This window comes from Ambystoma mexicanum, chromosome 10 (genome assembly GCF_040938575.1).
Source record: "Ambystoma mexicanum isolate Mex_15411 chromosome 10, UKY_AmexF1_1, whole genome shotgun sequence".
Taxonomy (NCBI): Eukaryota; Metazoa; Chordata; class Amphibia; order Caudata; family Ambystomatidae; genus Ambystoma; species Ambystoma mexicanum.
The window spans coordinates 775,383,079-775,397,165 of NC_090932.1; the positions used below are offsets into that span (position 1 = coordinate 775,383,079).

The 14,087-nt window shown below is 45.6% G+C and overlaps 1 protein-coding gene and 1 long non-coding RNA gene across 3 annotated transcripts in view; one reads left to right on the top strand and one right to left on the bottom strand.

The window, feature by feature from the left end:
* The window catches only part of KCNAB1 (potassium voltage-gated channel subfamily A regulatory beta subunit 1), a 1,977,401-nt gene that overhangs the window by 719,718 nt on the left and 1,243,596 nt on the right, over window positions 1-14,087 (top strand). The gene's annotated exons all lie outside the window — the stretch shown is intronic.
* LOC138493230 (uncharacterized) overlaps window positions 1-14,087 on the bottom strand; it is a 33,854-nt gene that overhangs the window by 5,104 nt on the left and 14,663 nt on the right. Inside the window, exon 2 of the long non-coding RNA XR_011276317.1 lies at window positions 156-229. This is a non-coding gene — a long non-coding RNA (uncharacterized lncRNA). The remainder of the gene's footprint in view (window positions 1-155; window positions 230-14,087) is intronic.

Below are 14,087 nucleotides of genomic sequence, written 5' to 3' on the forward strand. Positions count from 1 at the left end.
GAGGAAAATCAAGTATTTATTCAAACATTTAACTTATTAGTACACACATATATTTCATTATTATAGAAACAATATATAACAAGATAAGTCAGACAAAAAGAGATTATATTCGTCAACAGAGGGACACCAATCTTTACAAATATACACATTCTCACCCATGGTTAAGAAAAGGGGAAGTCATTCTGCGTGTTGAAAACACCATTGTGCCGAATCCTCCAAGCACCTGTCACTGTGAAATCATAAAAAAAGGAAAACATAATTTCTATCAATTTTTGAGGGGCATAAATTCAAGAGGGGCAGCAGTGACTCATGCCACTGCTGTTTCACTTTCAACAATACATAAAGGGGTCAGAAATCATGCTCTCACACAGGCCCGGTTCCAGCAGGTGGGCAGCGGGGACAGTGCCCGCGCAAGGTCTCTCCTGGCCCCCATAGAAAGGATACCTTGTCAGTGGTGGGGAGGGCAGGTACAGGGGATTTCTCTCTACACGTATGGCAGCAAATTTAGAGTGATTGGCATTCTGAGTGGCTGCAATGCAGAAGGCCCAGCAAGTGTTTGTGTGCTTGCCCTGGACAATGATTTATGGCAAACAGCCATGCACGCCCAAATGATCAGGTAGGGGGTTCACACTTATATCTTGCAAGATCCTGCGTTGCTTTTTGTTAACTGCACTGTTCACCTTATTTACATTTCCAATCGCAAAGTTACAAGGAAGCTATTCTCACAAACCAAAAATCACAAGTTGGCTTCGGTAATTAAATGTAGGCTTATTTTCGTGGGAATATAACTGTTGTTCACATCATGTTTAAAATGATGATTAACTGTATAAAAAAAAAATGGCAGGTGATGTTGTTTGCATTCTGACTTCGACAGCAGGTGCATCAACCAGGGCCTTTAAAAATTACATTCAAAGTATACATTCTGCTGCATTAACTACTTGGAATGAATGACAAAATAAGGTTGGTAGTAAGAACATATCTGGTGAGAAGAGTGCAGTAAAATCAAAGTGACGAATACACACCTTTGAATTAAACATAACCACTATCATTGTTCTAAGCAGCCTTTCATGCCATCGTTCTTTAGGATGTTTGTTTTATTACAGACAGGAACAAGCCATTAAAGTCTTAGTTCTGTCACCAAATGGTGCAGTTCAATCTCAATTTCTAGACCATGTTCCATGTGCATTGGAACACAAGCCACAGCAGGCATTTGTAGGCCTTGTGGTCCAGCAGTTTGGTCAGGGCTTCTTGGATTAGTGGTAGGGCCAAGGCTGATTTGCGAACAATGGTATGAAAGGCTGATCAAAGCAATGCCAGTGGTTATGATTGATTCAGAGACGTGCATCCTTCCTTTTTTAGTGTTGGCTATTCAGAGTAAACCAGAAATGTTGCATTGAAAACAAACAGGATGGGTACGGGATGTGTGGAGGGATGCACATCTCATCCCCTATGAGGTAGTGTGGTAATGTACCCACCTATTGCCTTGTTAATCCGTATGGCATTCCCACCAACTGCCTGTCCCTCACCACCAAAATATGACCTCTTGAGAACTCTTGGAGCAAGCTCTATTACCAAGTAACACCAAAATGTGTGCTCCATAGGGCCTGGCATTGATATATCTAAGCATTCTTTTGAGTGTGTTAATGAATTCATTGTCTCTGTAAATGAGCTCCTGTTGTCATAGAAATCTCTTAATAATGTGTGTCTTCAACCAGTTGATTGATAAGCAATATTTGTCCTCACACTGGAGTCCTGTCCAGAACAAGCAATCGCAAAGCCAACAGGTTTGACTTGTGTATAGGTATTAGACAGGCCTTTGCTGCACAATAGCCATATGCACAGGTACATGCACACTTTTCCAGCTGTTCTCATTTTATGGACAGATGGTATGTGTATGGCAGGGCCTGGCATATGCTTATCCTATGCCAACTCAAAAGCCCAATCTGTTGGCTTTGCCAATGCATGTTGGCTTCAGTTTGTCTCCTTAAGAGCCAGAGTATATGCCCAGATTTAGGTGTCTTGCTTACTACACCTAGGGAATCAAGCAGAATCTCACTGAGTTGGTCCAATGGCACCGTAGTAGTAGTAGTAGTAGTAGTAGTAGTAGTAGTAGTAGTAGTTTGTCATTTTTAAAGCACCTTTGTCCCATTAGTATGGTTTCAAACCGCTTGTGGGTGAACGCCCTCGAGGACCGAAGTCCAAGGTATGGGAAAATTGTCAGAAAGGTTAGAATGCATGTGTGCATTTGTCCAAAAGGACGTTGGGTGGCATGGATGGGCTCCAGTTAGCTACCCATGTTCACCAGGCATATGGTTAGGTGCTGTGAGGTGGGCAGGAGAGTACGCAAGTGCAGGAGATTCGTTATGTGCCCAGCTAGCCTGCCATTTTGCTGTGGGACTTAGCTGCATTCTGATGGCAGATATGTTGGGGATTGTGTTTTAGACTGGTGTATGGAGGCAAATGCATGTGGGTGGACGGCCGTGCCTGTGGTTAGAGTCCAACAAAGTGGTGTGTAATACGTACCCTTGCGCCAGAATTGGTTCATTGCTTTCAATGTGGTCATGGAACCTGTTCATAAATTCTGCACTGAATTATACTTTACCTTGCTCTGGAGATATCCTGGGGAGGCAAATAGTGTCACGGCCTAGGTGTTATGAAGGTAAGCGTGAAGCAAGGACGAGTTTGCCAGGTTGCAGAAGGCAAGAGCCAGGTTTAGAGGGCCTTCTTGAAGGAGGGGTGTTCCTTTACATGGGAATGCCAAGTGGAAGGGAGTTCCAGAGTGTGGGAGCCTGGAGGGAGAAAGAAGATCCTCTTATTCTAGTGGAATTGAAAGGGGAGATCACACGGAGGAGTGCAGAACCAGATTTAAGTTGTGTGTTGGGTTGATAGTGTGTACATTTGTGTTGGAGGGATTCAGGGCCTGGCTTGTGGAGGGCACAGTGGGTAATGCACATGGCCTTGAAGGTGGCCGTCAGCCGATAGGAAGCAAGCAGAGCACCCTGGGTGCATGAGTAATGTGTTCTTTGGGGGAGAGGGCACGGGGTAGCCTAGCTGCAGAGTTTTGGATCCGTTGGAGCTTTCTGGGCTGATATGCAGGGGCTCCCAGATAGAGGGAATTGGTGTAGCCTAGGTGGGAGAGCATGATAGCCAAGATTGCTGTGACTCTGTGAGGGTAGGAGACATAGGGGAAGATTCATCTGAGGATGCAGAGGTGAAAGTCACATGATCTAGATACATTGTTGATGTGGTGAGAGAGTGTTGGATCCGGATCAAAGATGAATACCAGGTTTTTTACTGAGCTGGATGCTGCGGGTGGAGGTCCTAGGGTGGACAGCTGGGGGGTGGGTTGGGGAAAGAGTGCTGTCTTACTGCATATCAGGCTTTTGGTTTTACTAGGATTAAGGAGGAGGTGGTTAGCCGTCATACAAAGGTCGATCTCTGTGAGACAGGAGGTGAGGTCAGAATGGGTTTTGGGAATCTTGAAAATTATCTGGGTGTCATCGGCGTAGTTGTAGCAGGTTGGGCCATGTGAGCGGATGATCTTGGGGAGGGGGCTTAGGTAGAGGTTGCAGAGGAGGGGGGGAAAGGGAGGCCCCCTTTGGGTCTCTGTTCAAGACAGGGCGGGGGAGAGGAAAAGGGTGGGAGGAGGGTGATTTGTGAATGCTTGGTGAGGAAAGAGGAGATCCATCTTAAAGCAGAGTCCCTGATGCCTAGACAGTGGACTCTGTCCATGAGGTTGATAGTGTCAACGGCTGCTGTTAGGTCAAGAAGGATAAGTACAGTACAGCCTTCTGAGTGTGCCATTCTTTTCATATTATCCCAGATGGAGACAAGGGAAGTTTCAAATCCTTGAAGGGGTCTGAATCCAGACTGGGCAGGGTCTAGTAGGCAACTAGATTCTGTGAAGAGGCAGAGCTGGGAGTATGTTCTCCGGTCTAAGACTTTGAGAATGAAGCAGTTGTGAGGTAGTTGGGTGGAACGAGGGTGTCAAGGGAGGGTTTTTTGAGAAAGGGTTTGACGTGCAAGGTTTTGAATGCGGCCGGGAAAATGACTGATGTCAATGACTGGTTAATTATCGATCTTGAGATTCTGCCTGCCTAGGTTGAAGAGAGTATGTTTTTTAGGAGTGAGGGCGGGGCAAGGGTCTCCAGGATATCCAGAAGGGTGGCTATGCGATAGTAGCTTCAGGAATTCTGGATGGGAATGGCAGAGAAGGAGGAGAGGAAGGGGCGTGCAGGGGGAGGGAGAGAAGGGTCAGGAGAAGGAGGAGACGAGAACATGTGATGGCTAGGATGGGGACTTTTGGTTCCTCTTCTCACGCATACTTGCCAGCGGGGTTCCGACCTAAATTGAATGTATCTGTGTATGAAAGCCTAGCCTGCCCAACCAGAACATTTTATAATTCTAACTAATAAGTACACACTTGATAACCTCGTACTGTTTGAGTAACTATTAACATATCTTGAATGTAAACAGACTACATTATGTGTATTGTGGGACTTGTTTGGAAAGCATGATGTAACTCATGGATGTTTAGGCAGTGCTGGAAATGGAACATAATTACTGTGGTATTCCACCAGTGAAGGGGGGGAGGAGAGCAGAACGGTAGAATTCCCACCCCCCCAATAAACATTTATCTCTCAAAAGATTAATCATGAACACCTGGAAAATAGCATCAACAAGTGTTTCCTATAATGTTGCTGGTAAAGTGTAAATGGTGCACATCTTTTAAAAGTAAAAAAGCTGAAGTTAAATACTTTCTACAGAGGACAATCACAGTTGGATTTATGTCACATGGGACAAGCTATTTAAATGTGATATTTGGGTGAGTAGATATTATGGGCAAACAGAACAAGCTGTATGAAACAATGATGTTGTCATGAATTTTATTCTGTGTCTGTATGAAAGTTCTCATTAATATGCAGAAAAACGTGGTTGGCTCTAGAATTGGAGTTGACCTTTGCTTAGCTCTATTGTTCCTTGTGCATTCGGATAGAAGTCGTATGTCGCAAGATCACAGAAGCTGTAGGGGTTTAGCCAAAACCCCAATTGTTGAGTAGAAAAGGAGGGTGTTCTCCTGGCTATCTTGCTTATGTGGTTCCAAGAAAATGTTCTTACACACTGGTTGTTGCGAACAATCTCGCTTTTATTTGTGCAAGTGATGGGTTGTTCTACAATTTGTTGGTATGCGTATAGTACATCTGGGACTCTTACATACCCTGGTTGTCAGCCGACACATGTTTTGACCTGTAGGTCTTTATCAAGGATATTGCGTGCAGTCTGGTGCCCCCTGTGGGGTCCAGGGACATAGTTATGGGTTGCTGTCCTGTAGAGACAGTGCCTCCTGTTGGGCCCTGATTGCTGGTCCGCGGTTTGCTCCTAGTCATGTGTAAATGGTGCACATCTTTTAAAACTAAAAAGCTGAAGTTAAATACTTTCTACAGAAGACAATCACAGGTGGATTTAAGTCACATGGGACAAGCTATTTAAATGTGATATTTGGGTGAGTAGAAATTATGGGCAAACAGAACAAGCTGTATGAAACAATGATGTTGTCATGAATTTTATTTTGTGTCTGTATGAAAGTTCTCATTAATATGCAGGCTGGAGCTTGTAGGATTCCATTCAGGATGGGGAAAATAGAGTACCAATCATGGGCGAATTTTCCAGGTCAATCAGAAAAAAAGTGCATTACTGTGGCAATAAGCCATGAGGCAGCGGGCCAAAACCGCCCCAGGTAATGCCCCTGGGGCCACTGGTTACGAGGCCCCAGGGGCATTACCGCAGGCGTTATTAGCCTGCCGCCTCATGGCTTATTGCCATTAGTGTTCCGGGGCTGCAGGTTTGGAAAAGTGTTTTTCCCTAGTTTGCAGCCCCGGAACACTAATTGGTTGTAAAACGTTTTCACGCAGCAAGAGTTTGCTACGTGAAAAGATTTCCGTTGCAGTATGCGCTGGATCTAGAAAGACTAGACCGCGCATACTGCTTTATTAAGAGGGAACAGCAGGGCGCCATTTTTGTTCCTGTTGCTCCGGGCTAATGAGTTTAACTAGAAGACGGAAAATGGAATTCCAGCTTTCATGTGAACGATTGACAAAATGAACCCCCTTAATTGAAAACAAAGATTCGCCCGTTTGCCTGACATCAGTTATCTTATTACATTCGGGCAGATGGATTGCTCTGTAGATAGTTTCAATCTGTAGACGAGGTAATTGAAAGGGAAGGAATTTAAATAAGTTAATATATGTGCAGCAGAAAACATAATAAAAGGAGTGAAAGAGAAAATATGAAGTGCATATGTTGAGTTTTTGTTTTGGGATATTTATGCAAAGTGAATTTTCAAAAGAAAGAACACATTTTAAAGAACAGTAGGTAAAAAAAAATGTGCTAGGGAAGATGTACATGTAAAGAATTAAATATGTCAACATTAATAAATGTGAAAACGACTCTATTTGAAGGCCACTAGAACATAGGAGTACAGTTGAACAGGTGCAACAAAGCAAACATGAATTCATACAAACCATTTGTAAAGAACAATAACATTTAAATATTATGTGCAGTGCATATGTATCATTCACTATTGAAGTTCACATTCCCATGAAAAGTGAAGGTGCAATTGGAGAATTGGGGGTTGGTTTTGTGTTTGGAGATATTGGACATGACAGTGTTGAATGAAGTGGAGGATGGCGAGGGTGATTCCGGCATTTTCTACTGGAAGGATTAGAGGGGAAGTATTTAGTTTTTCAGCTGTGCATTATTGTTAATGGAGCAGAGATGACCAGTCTTTGCGTTGTTTGTCCTGTGGTTTCCAGTAGGATGCAAGTGATGAGACATGCTTGTTTCCAGTTACTGACATAATTTCTTTGAAGTCTAATCCTGCGTTGGATAATAGTTGAATTGCGGTTGCACGAATGCAGTGGTTGGTGTAAATCATACTTAGATGTGCACGTTGGATGAAAGATCTGAGTGTATTTTTTCCAAGAGGGCGATTTGTATACCAAACCTCTTCTTGTTGGCTTTGATTGGGTGCAAAGCATTGTGGCAGTAGAAAAAAACATGAAGCTTGGAAGGAAGTGAGACATGTAGAGTAGCAGGGATTTCACAGGGCAATTGGGATCGCTGCTTATGGCATGCATTCTTCCGCGAAGTTCGGCACACTGTGGATCAAATAATTTGTGATGGTTTTTGGTAATTTCATTGTATGTTAGTGTGGCATACTGTTTGCCATTCTCATCAGTAACGATGTGGAATGCATTCCGTGGAAGTAAACGCAGTCCTTTACGCCCTCGGCACGCAAAATGGATTTGTAGATCAAACCATACCTTAAATTGTAAAGTTTGAGGATGGTGAATATTGAAAATACCACAAGAGCGCAATTCTGCCAGATCCATGAAGCTGATTGGGGTTTTGTGCTGTGAAAAATCCTTTCAATTTCTGCAGATTGTTTAATTTTGGCAATAAAAACATTATTGGCTGCAGTCAATTTGGGAGAATGCAAGATATTGATTTTTTGGCTATATGGTGGATTGTTAAGGTGCCGATTAATACCAGATCTCAGTGATATTAAACTTTGTGGCTGGGATTCTTTGCCTTGTATTGTGCGCACTTCTGTATAAAAGGCTTGGAGATATGATGCAATGGTTTCTATTGGTTCCATTTCAAAGGAAATTGAATATCCCTTTTGAGATAACCATCTTTGAAAAGTGTCTATTGCCCACTTTGTAGCACTTTGAGTATTGTGCTCACATCTGTTTAATTATAATAAGTCTAGTTCATGAGCAAGAATTGATTGATGGTGTTTGTTAGGCGAATTGGAAGCATTGGCATCCATCTGTTTCAGTGCAGTTGTTGATAACAGTGGTCCTTCTTCAATTTCCATGTCCTCCTCCTTTAGCCAGTCCTCGACGGATTTAGTTCCTGTCAAGGCGGATGTTATCTTGGTTTCGGGCGTGCTCATATTTCAAATGCGTAGTCTATGGAATGCTGTATTTGTCGCGTTTGCTTGTTTTGGGGTTGCGGGCAGTGAAGGAAAAGAATGCTGGATCATCGCAGCGTATTGAGAGCACAGAGGCGAGCAGAGAAGATTCGCAAATGGCGGCTTATGAAGGTGAGTGTCACAGAGTATCCGGCACGCGAGGGACGCTCGTACGTCCACGGGAATACACTGTGGTATGGCTCAGAAAAGAGCCAATCCAGGTATAGTGTTTCTCGTGGACAGCGCGTACCGGGTACTAATGCCACTTTTTATTCGCTGCAGGAAGGTGAAGTTGGAGAGTAGAGCAGACTTAGCACACTTGCCTGCTCTTACAGGGACCCATGCCAAATCTTATTGGTTTTCCACCAGCATGTATTTTTGCTGGCAGAAAACCAATGGATTCCTATCGAATCCACCTCACTTTTATACCTGGTAAAAGCAGGCAGATTCCAAAGAAATGTATGGTAAATGGCTCCCACATCAACATATTTCGACAATGTTGTATACATTGTCAGTTTGGTTTAACAAGTGGCTTGTGAATTTTCCAAGTAATCTGTGTAAAATTGAGTATTATCTTAGGTACTATACTTCAACACATATTTGTGCCAACTTGAGCTGGGAAAATGTGTGATCAAGTACCTAAATTTCAGGCCAGGCTCAAATTCGGTTTTTAACACATAACCAAAGTGTGTACTCTTGGGCAAATCAAAGTAAACACATCAAACAAGAAGTCATCATGGACAATTGCATATTATAAATAGTATGTAAAATGTATGTACCAGACAATGACGTATGGGGACCTGGCAGGGGAGCAGGGGCCCCTCCACTCCACTGGGAGCAATATCATAAGGATGGAAACCCCTCAAGCTACATTGTCTGCCAACTGATCCCGATCTCCCTGCCTGGCCCTCTCTCCTGCATGCTAGCACTCCCTCACAACCTCAACTCAATTACAATGTGCTGCAAAAAAGCACACAAAAAATACAGTTTTGTTCCACAAAGTGTCAGATTCCTTGCTTCAGTATTCTGTATGCAGGGTCTGTCTTTCACAACAAGATGGCATAACCACAAGCACCTCCTTTGTAGCCTGCTGGGAGTAGCCATAGTGTTCAGGGAGGCATTATTGAACGCACACCATCTGAGATGTCAAAAGGACTGGGGTCATCATTGCTCAGCTATCGAAGAGGACGAAGAGCAGGGGAAGGAGTAGAAGAAGGAGGAGAAAGGGGAGGAGGACGAAGACAGGGTTAGAAGGTGGCATTGTCCTCTATTCTTGCCAGCCAGTCCAAGAAGACATGGTGGGAGTGGTGGTAACCGGCAATGGAGGTAAAGGGGAGCTGATGGAAGGTGACGGGGGGTGCAAGATGAAGGAGGTGTGGATAAAATAGAAAGGGATTGCAGATGGGAAGGTTAGATAGGTAGATTGATCGCGCTTCTCTTTTGATCTAGCAAGGGTGGCTTTGTTCTGGGGGAAAGGGCTGGCTCGCAATCGGATTTCCAGGTTTTGGGAGGATAGCTCAGGGGCAACATGATCGCCTTGGAAGCAAGATGACAAAGGGCAACACAGGTTCGATCCCCGGGTCCGCGCTTAGAAACTCTGGGTATTAAGCACGTTATAAATAACCAATCATATCATATCATATCAGATGGTGATTGAGGATTTTGAGGTAAAGTGTGAACCACCTGGGAGATGGGCCTGTAGGGTGGGAGGCAGATAGGTGGGAGTGAGGGGGAGAGGGCATTGGAAACAATTGGGCAAATTGCTCAGGGGAGGGGTGTTAGGAAAGATTTCTTAATTGTGGGTAATTCTCCTTCCATGTGGCAACCCCTAAACTTTTTGCTGTTGTTTTCACCATGATCTAGACTTTGCCAGAGAAGTGCAGCCGTCTGCCGCACTCCTCTGGGCTTTCGCTCCATTCTTACAGGGAAACTGACAAGCCCTTAAGACAGTCAGTACCGGGAAACGTTACTTTCCGTAGTTCTTTTATCATGTTGCAGCTTTCGCGCAACATGGCACAAGAGGGCACTGTAAGCTAAGTTACTGCTCTCTTGGGTCTCTAGTCTTCTACAGGCCCGAGACACTCTCTTTGAATTGTTAATGAATGGTGCAAGTGAATCACGGACAGGACTGGTGTCAATGATCGTTTCTTTGTGTTTTGAGCTCCTTTTGGCTGTTTAAGCGCGTTTCTCGCGCTTAGCCCAAAATGGTGGCCTGGCTTCCAAAATGGCCAGACCACGAGCCTCTTTGTCCTGCCCGCTGACTGTCTTGCCCCCTTCACCTTCCCCAGGTCGAGCCGACCCAGGGCCTTCCTTATTTGGGCATGTACTTTCCCGCGAAACACAGATGCTGTCGCAGGCTTCTACAGGCCTTGTGTGTGCCTCCAGGATGTGGGCTGGGATGTCTGGTCCCAATACATATCCTGGGTGCCAGAGAGTCTAGTGTGTCGTGAATGCCTGGCACCACCGTGGTGATAGGTCCACGTATGGTGATAGGTCCACATATGGTGTGAGTGTTTTGTGAGCAGATCTCCCATTGGGTCCCCTACGTTTTGGCACGAAGGGAACCATGGATAAGAGGAGGCTGGAAACACCACTACCATGTCGATCTCCTGAGTTCTCACGAACAAAGGAATACAGGAGCCAAGTATCCTGCAACTACGAGGCTGAACTGAGGAATCGCTGGTGACCCGCTGAAGGACTGCTCCTCTGCACTGCTGTCGCCTTGTGAAACCCTTTCTACCTCTGATCGAACGAGAAGGCCTGTACTGGTACTTCGACCCTTTGGAATAGTGGGAACAACTATTCTCGGCATCTTCACCATCTCCTGCACCTAAGCCTCCGGAAGTGTCTCTGGGCCATCCAGTGGACTGACCAGCCTACCCAGGAGTCTTGCTCTGTAACCGCCGTCAGGTTGTTGCTGTATTACGAGTCCTTGCCACTCTCACACGATTCGTACACTTGGCATTCCCAGGTCTGAAGTGAGAAGTGTACATTAGGCTGAAATACACACGGCCGCTCCGTTGCCCTGCTGTGGTAACAATCTGTGTGGGTTCACTGCGTTTGGGACATCCTCAACTCTAACTTCTGTTGCTGCGGAATCTACACGACGCCGAGACGTCCCCTGCTCGTATCTGACCCTGCCAGCACAGAAACTGATGCTGAGAAGCCTGGGTCTGCCTGCATCGGGGACCGGTGAGTAGCATCGCTAGGAACTGGTCGCCCTCCTGCAGTAGCCCATAGCTTTTCCCCGCTGTGTCAAACAGCACGCCTTTCCATATTCGCGCTCTGCTTCTGCCCACAGAGGAGGCTGCGCTTGAGTCACGGAGCTCTGTTCATCTTCATTTGTTCACCAAACGGAACTACCTGATTCCCTCGAGGAGACTCCCCTTTGCCCGTTGGCACCCGCGTATGCAGGTACTTTTGAGCACAAGGCTCCACTCTTTGTAGGGCTCGGACTTCCTTCTAGTTAGGTGCCTCTGAAGGCGGACTGGGTCTAACTATTATTCGCACTGCCTGTTTTCCTCCCCATCTAGGTGGTCTGCACATTTCGTGCGTCTTAACTCGTTAGACTCGTTGGTAATTGTATATATATTGTATTTGATTGTGATGTGTTGCTTTACCTGAGTTTTATTGTGATTTCTCGCTACGGTCAATGTTACAAAGGCCTTGTAATAAATGTGTCTATATTTTTAATATGACACCTGCTTGGAGTAATTTGTAAGTGTCCTTGCGTTGTGTGCTCATTGCAGGCTTTCAGTCACCCTCACCCCTCTTGAGACCTAGTCTTGACCGCCGCGATCGCTACCTTGATTGGTCTGGCTTGTCCAGAGGTTACCCTGTTCCAAGAAACTAGGCTGGCCTTCTGAACCTCTGCCCCTCCTGGACAGAGTTCAGAAATCCATGTTAACAAATTGGTGTACAGCGGTGGGATACGACTGAAGGTATCCAGTGTTGCGCACGAGTGAAGGCATTTCAAGTTATTCCTACCAGGGCACGTAGTGAATTATCGTAGTATAACTTTAAAAAGGCCGTAGTCCAATCTAACAGTATGGAAACAAATACCTTGTTAACTTTAAATGCTTCTAAATCCGAAGCATTGAAAAAGATGTGTGCGGAGAGAGGTGTCTCCTCTCAAGGCACCAAATTGGATATGATCCAAAGAATCGTGGAGTGGCAAGAAGCGCAGCTTGACGCTATAACTTCTGAGGACAGTGCGGAAGGAGGTGGGGCTGCTCTCACTGGTAGAACCGACGGTTCTGCCGCTGCACTGGTCGACCGCGACCACGAGGACAGGGAGGATGAGATGTCTAATGTTTCCTCTGCCAGTGTTGATGGGGAGGCCATGCTTGAATTCAAGAAGCAACAACTGCTGTTTAGGCAGAAGGAGCTTGATTTCAACATGACCAAACTAAAAATCGAACAGGCCGAAAAACAGAAAGACAGGGATCACCAGTTGGAACTGGCCAAGCTTCAGGTTGCAAATGGATCCAAGGATCCTGGACATGGGTCTGGGGCCTCCTCTCATCCACGGTTTCCAAAAGATCTGCTCAGTAGGTATGAGGAAAAGAATGACATTATGGACTGGCTGAATACGTTTGAATATGCATGTGAAGTTCAACAAGTTGACAATGCTGATAAGATTGCCTGGTTACTCAGCAGACTGACCCATTCTGGCTGTAGTGCCATTATGGAAATGTCGAAGGCTGAGCGAGCGAAATTGCAATGTTAAAGCAAACTCTCATTTTAAAGTTTGGAAAGACTCCTGCCCAATATTTAAAACGATTCCGAGAGTATAAGAAAAAAGAAGGTGGTACTTGGGTATCTTATGTAACCGAATCCTTAAAAAACTTGACTGGCTGGGTCGAAGGTTATAAGGTCTCTACCTTTGAAGGCATGATAAGTCTTGTCATGCTGGAACATAATTTTGCATCTTCTTCCCCGGAGCTTAAGCAGCATTTGGCCGATTCGAAGGAGATAGATCCTAAGAAGCTTGCCATTGCCGCAGATTTATGGGTGTCACATCGAGTGTCCCTTAAGGACAAAACTCATCCTGGTAAGCAGGAGGAAGGGAAAAAATTCCAAAGATAAGTAGGGTGGGGAATCTGATAAATCTTCTTCTCAAAAGGGCCACAAAAAGAAAAATAAGGGTAAGACACAAGAGAACTCACAGGGTAGTGGAGATCAGCCTCCGAAACAGAACTCTGGTTACAATAAGCCTCCCTATGTAAACAGACCCAATGGATCTTGTTTTGCTTGTGGAGCAACTGACCACGTGAAGGGGGATCCCCGGTGTAAGGTTAAACCTTTGGGGGTCCACTCCGCTAATCTGGCCTTCTCCTCCAACGAGGAAGAAGAGATTACAGGAGCATCCTTCTCCTCAGACTCCTTCCCCAGTGGGATAGAAGCTGAGGTAGTATTAGTTTCCCTGGGTTCCTGGGAGCGTAAAGTCGCAGAGACTTATGCTAGGATTGCAGATAATACCAAGCACTACTTTAAAGACAGTGTGCTGATCAATGGAGTAGATACTCCATCTCTTTGGGATAGTGGGTGCAGTCGAACTGTAGTGGATTCTACCTTGGTAGACTCAGAGGAAGTTGCCAGAGCTACTCTGATGCCCACTCAGTAGGCTGACGGCCCACCTCGCATGTTTCCAGTAATACCTGTAAATCTTACTTTAAATGGTACAGCAGTCAGGATTCCAGTGAGCATTCAGAGAAACGTCCCAGGAAAGGTCTTGTTAGGCAACGATCTCAGGGCTTTAGGGCTCGTAGGAGACACGGCCGACAGACCCTGCACACGGTCTCAAACACGGGCAGCATTGGCCAAGACCAATACGCCGCCCCAGCCGAAGGGAAAACCCAACGCGAAAGGAGTAAGAAAGTCAAGACGAGGGAAAGAGAACATTCCCCCGAACTCGCCTACCACTGCGGTGGTGGAAGTTGGTCAATCGCCGGGCCTGACGAGGAGGTGGCAATGCCTGAAGTATTTGACCCCAACGACCATCCGGAACTAAAAGACTTCTTAGTAGAAGGTGGTCCTGACAGGGAAGAATTCAGTAAAGGCCAACGTGAGTGCCCATCTCTGGAAGGCCTAAGGAGACAGGCCTGCTCCC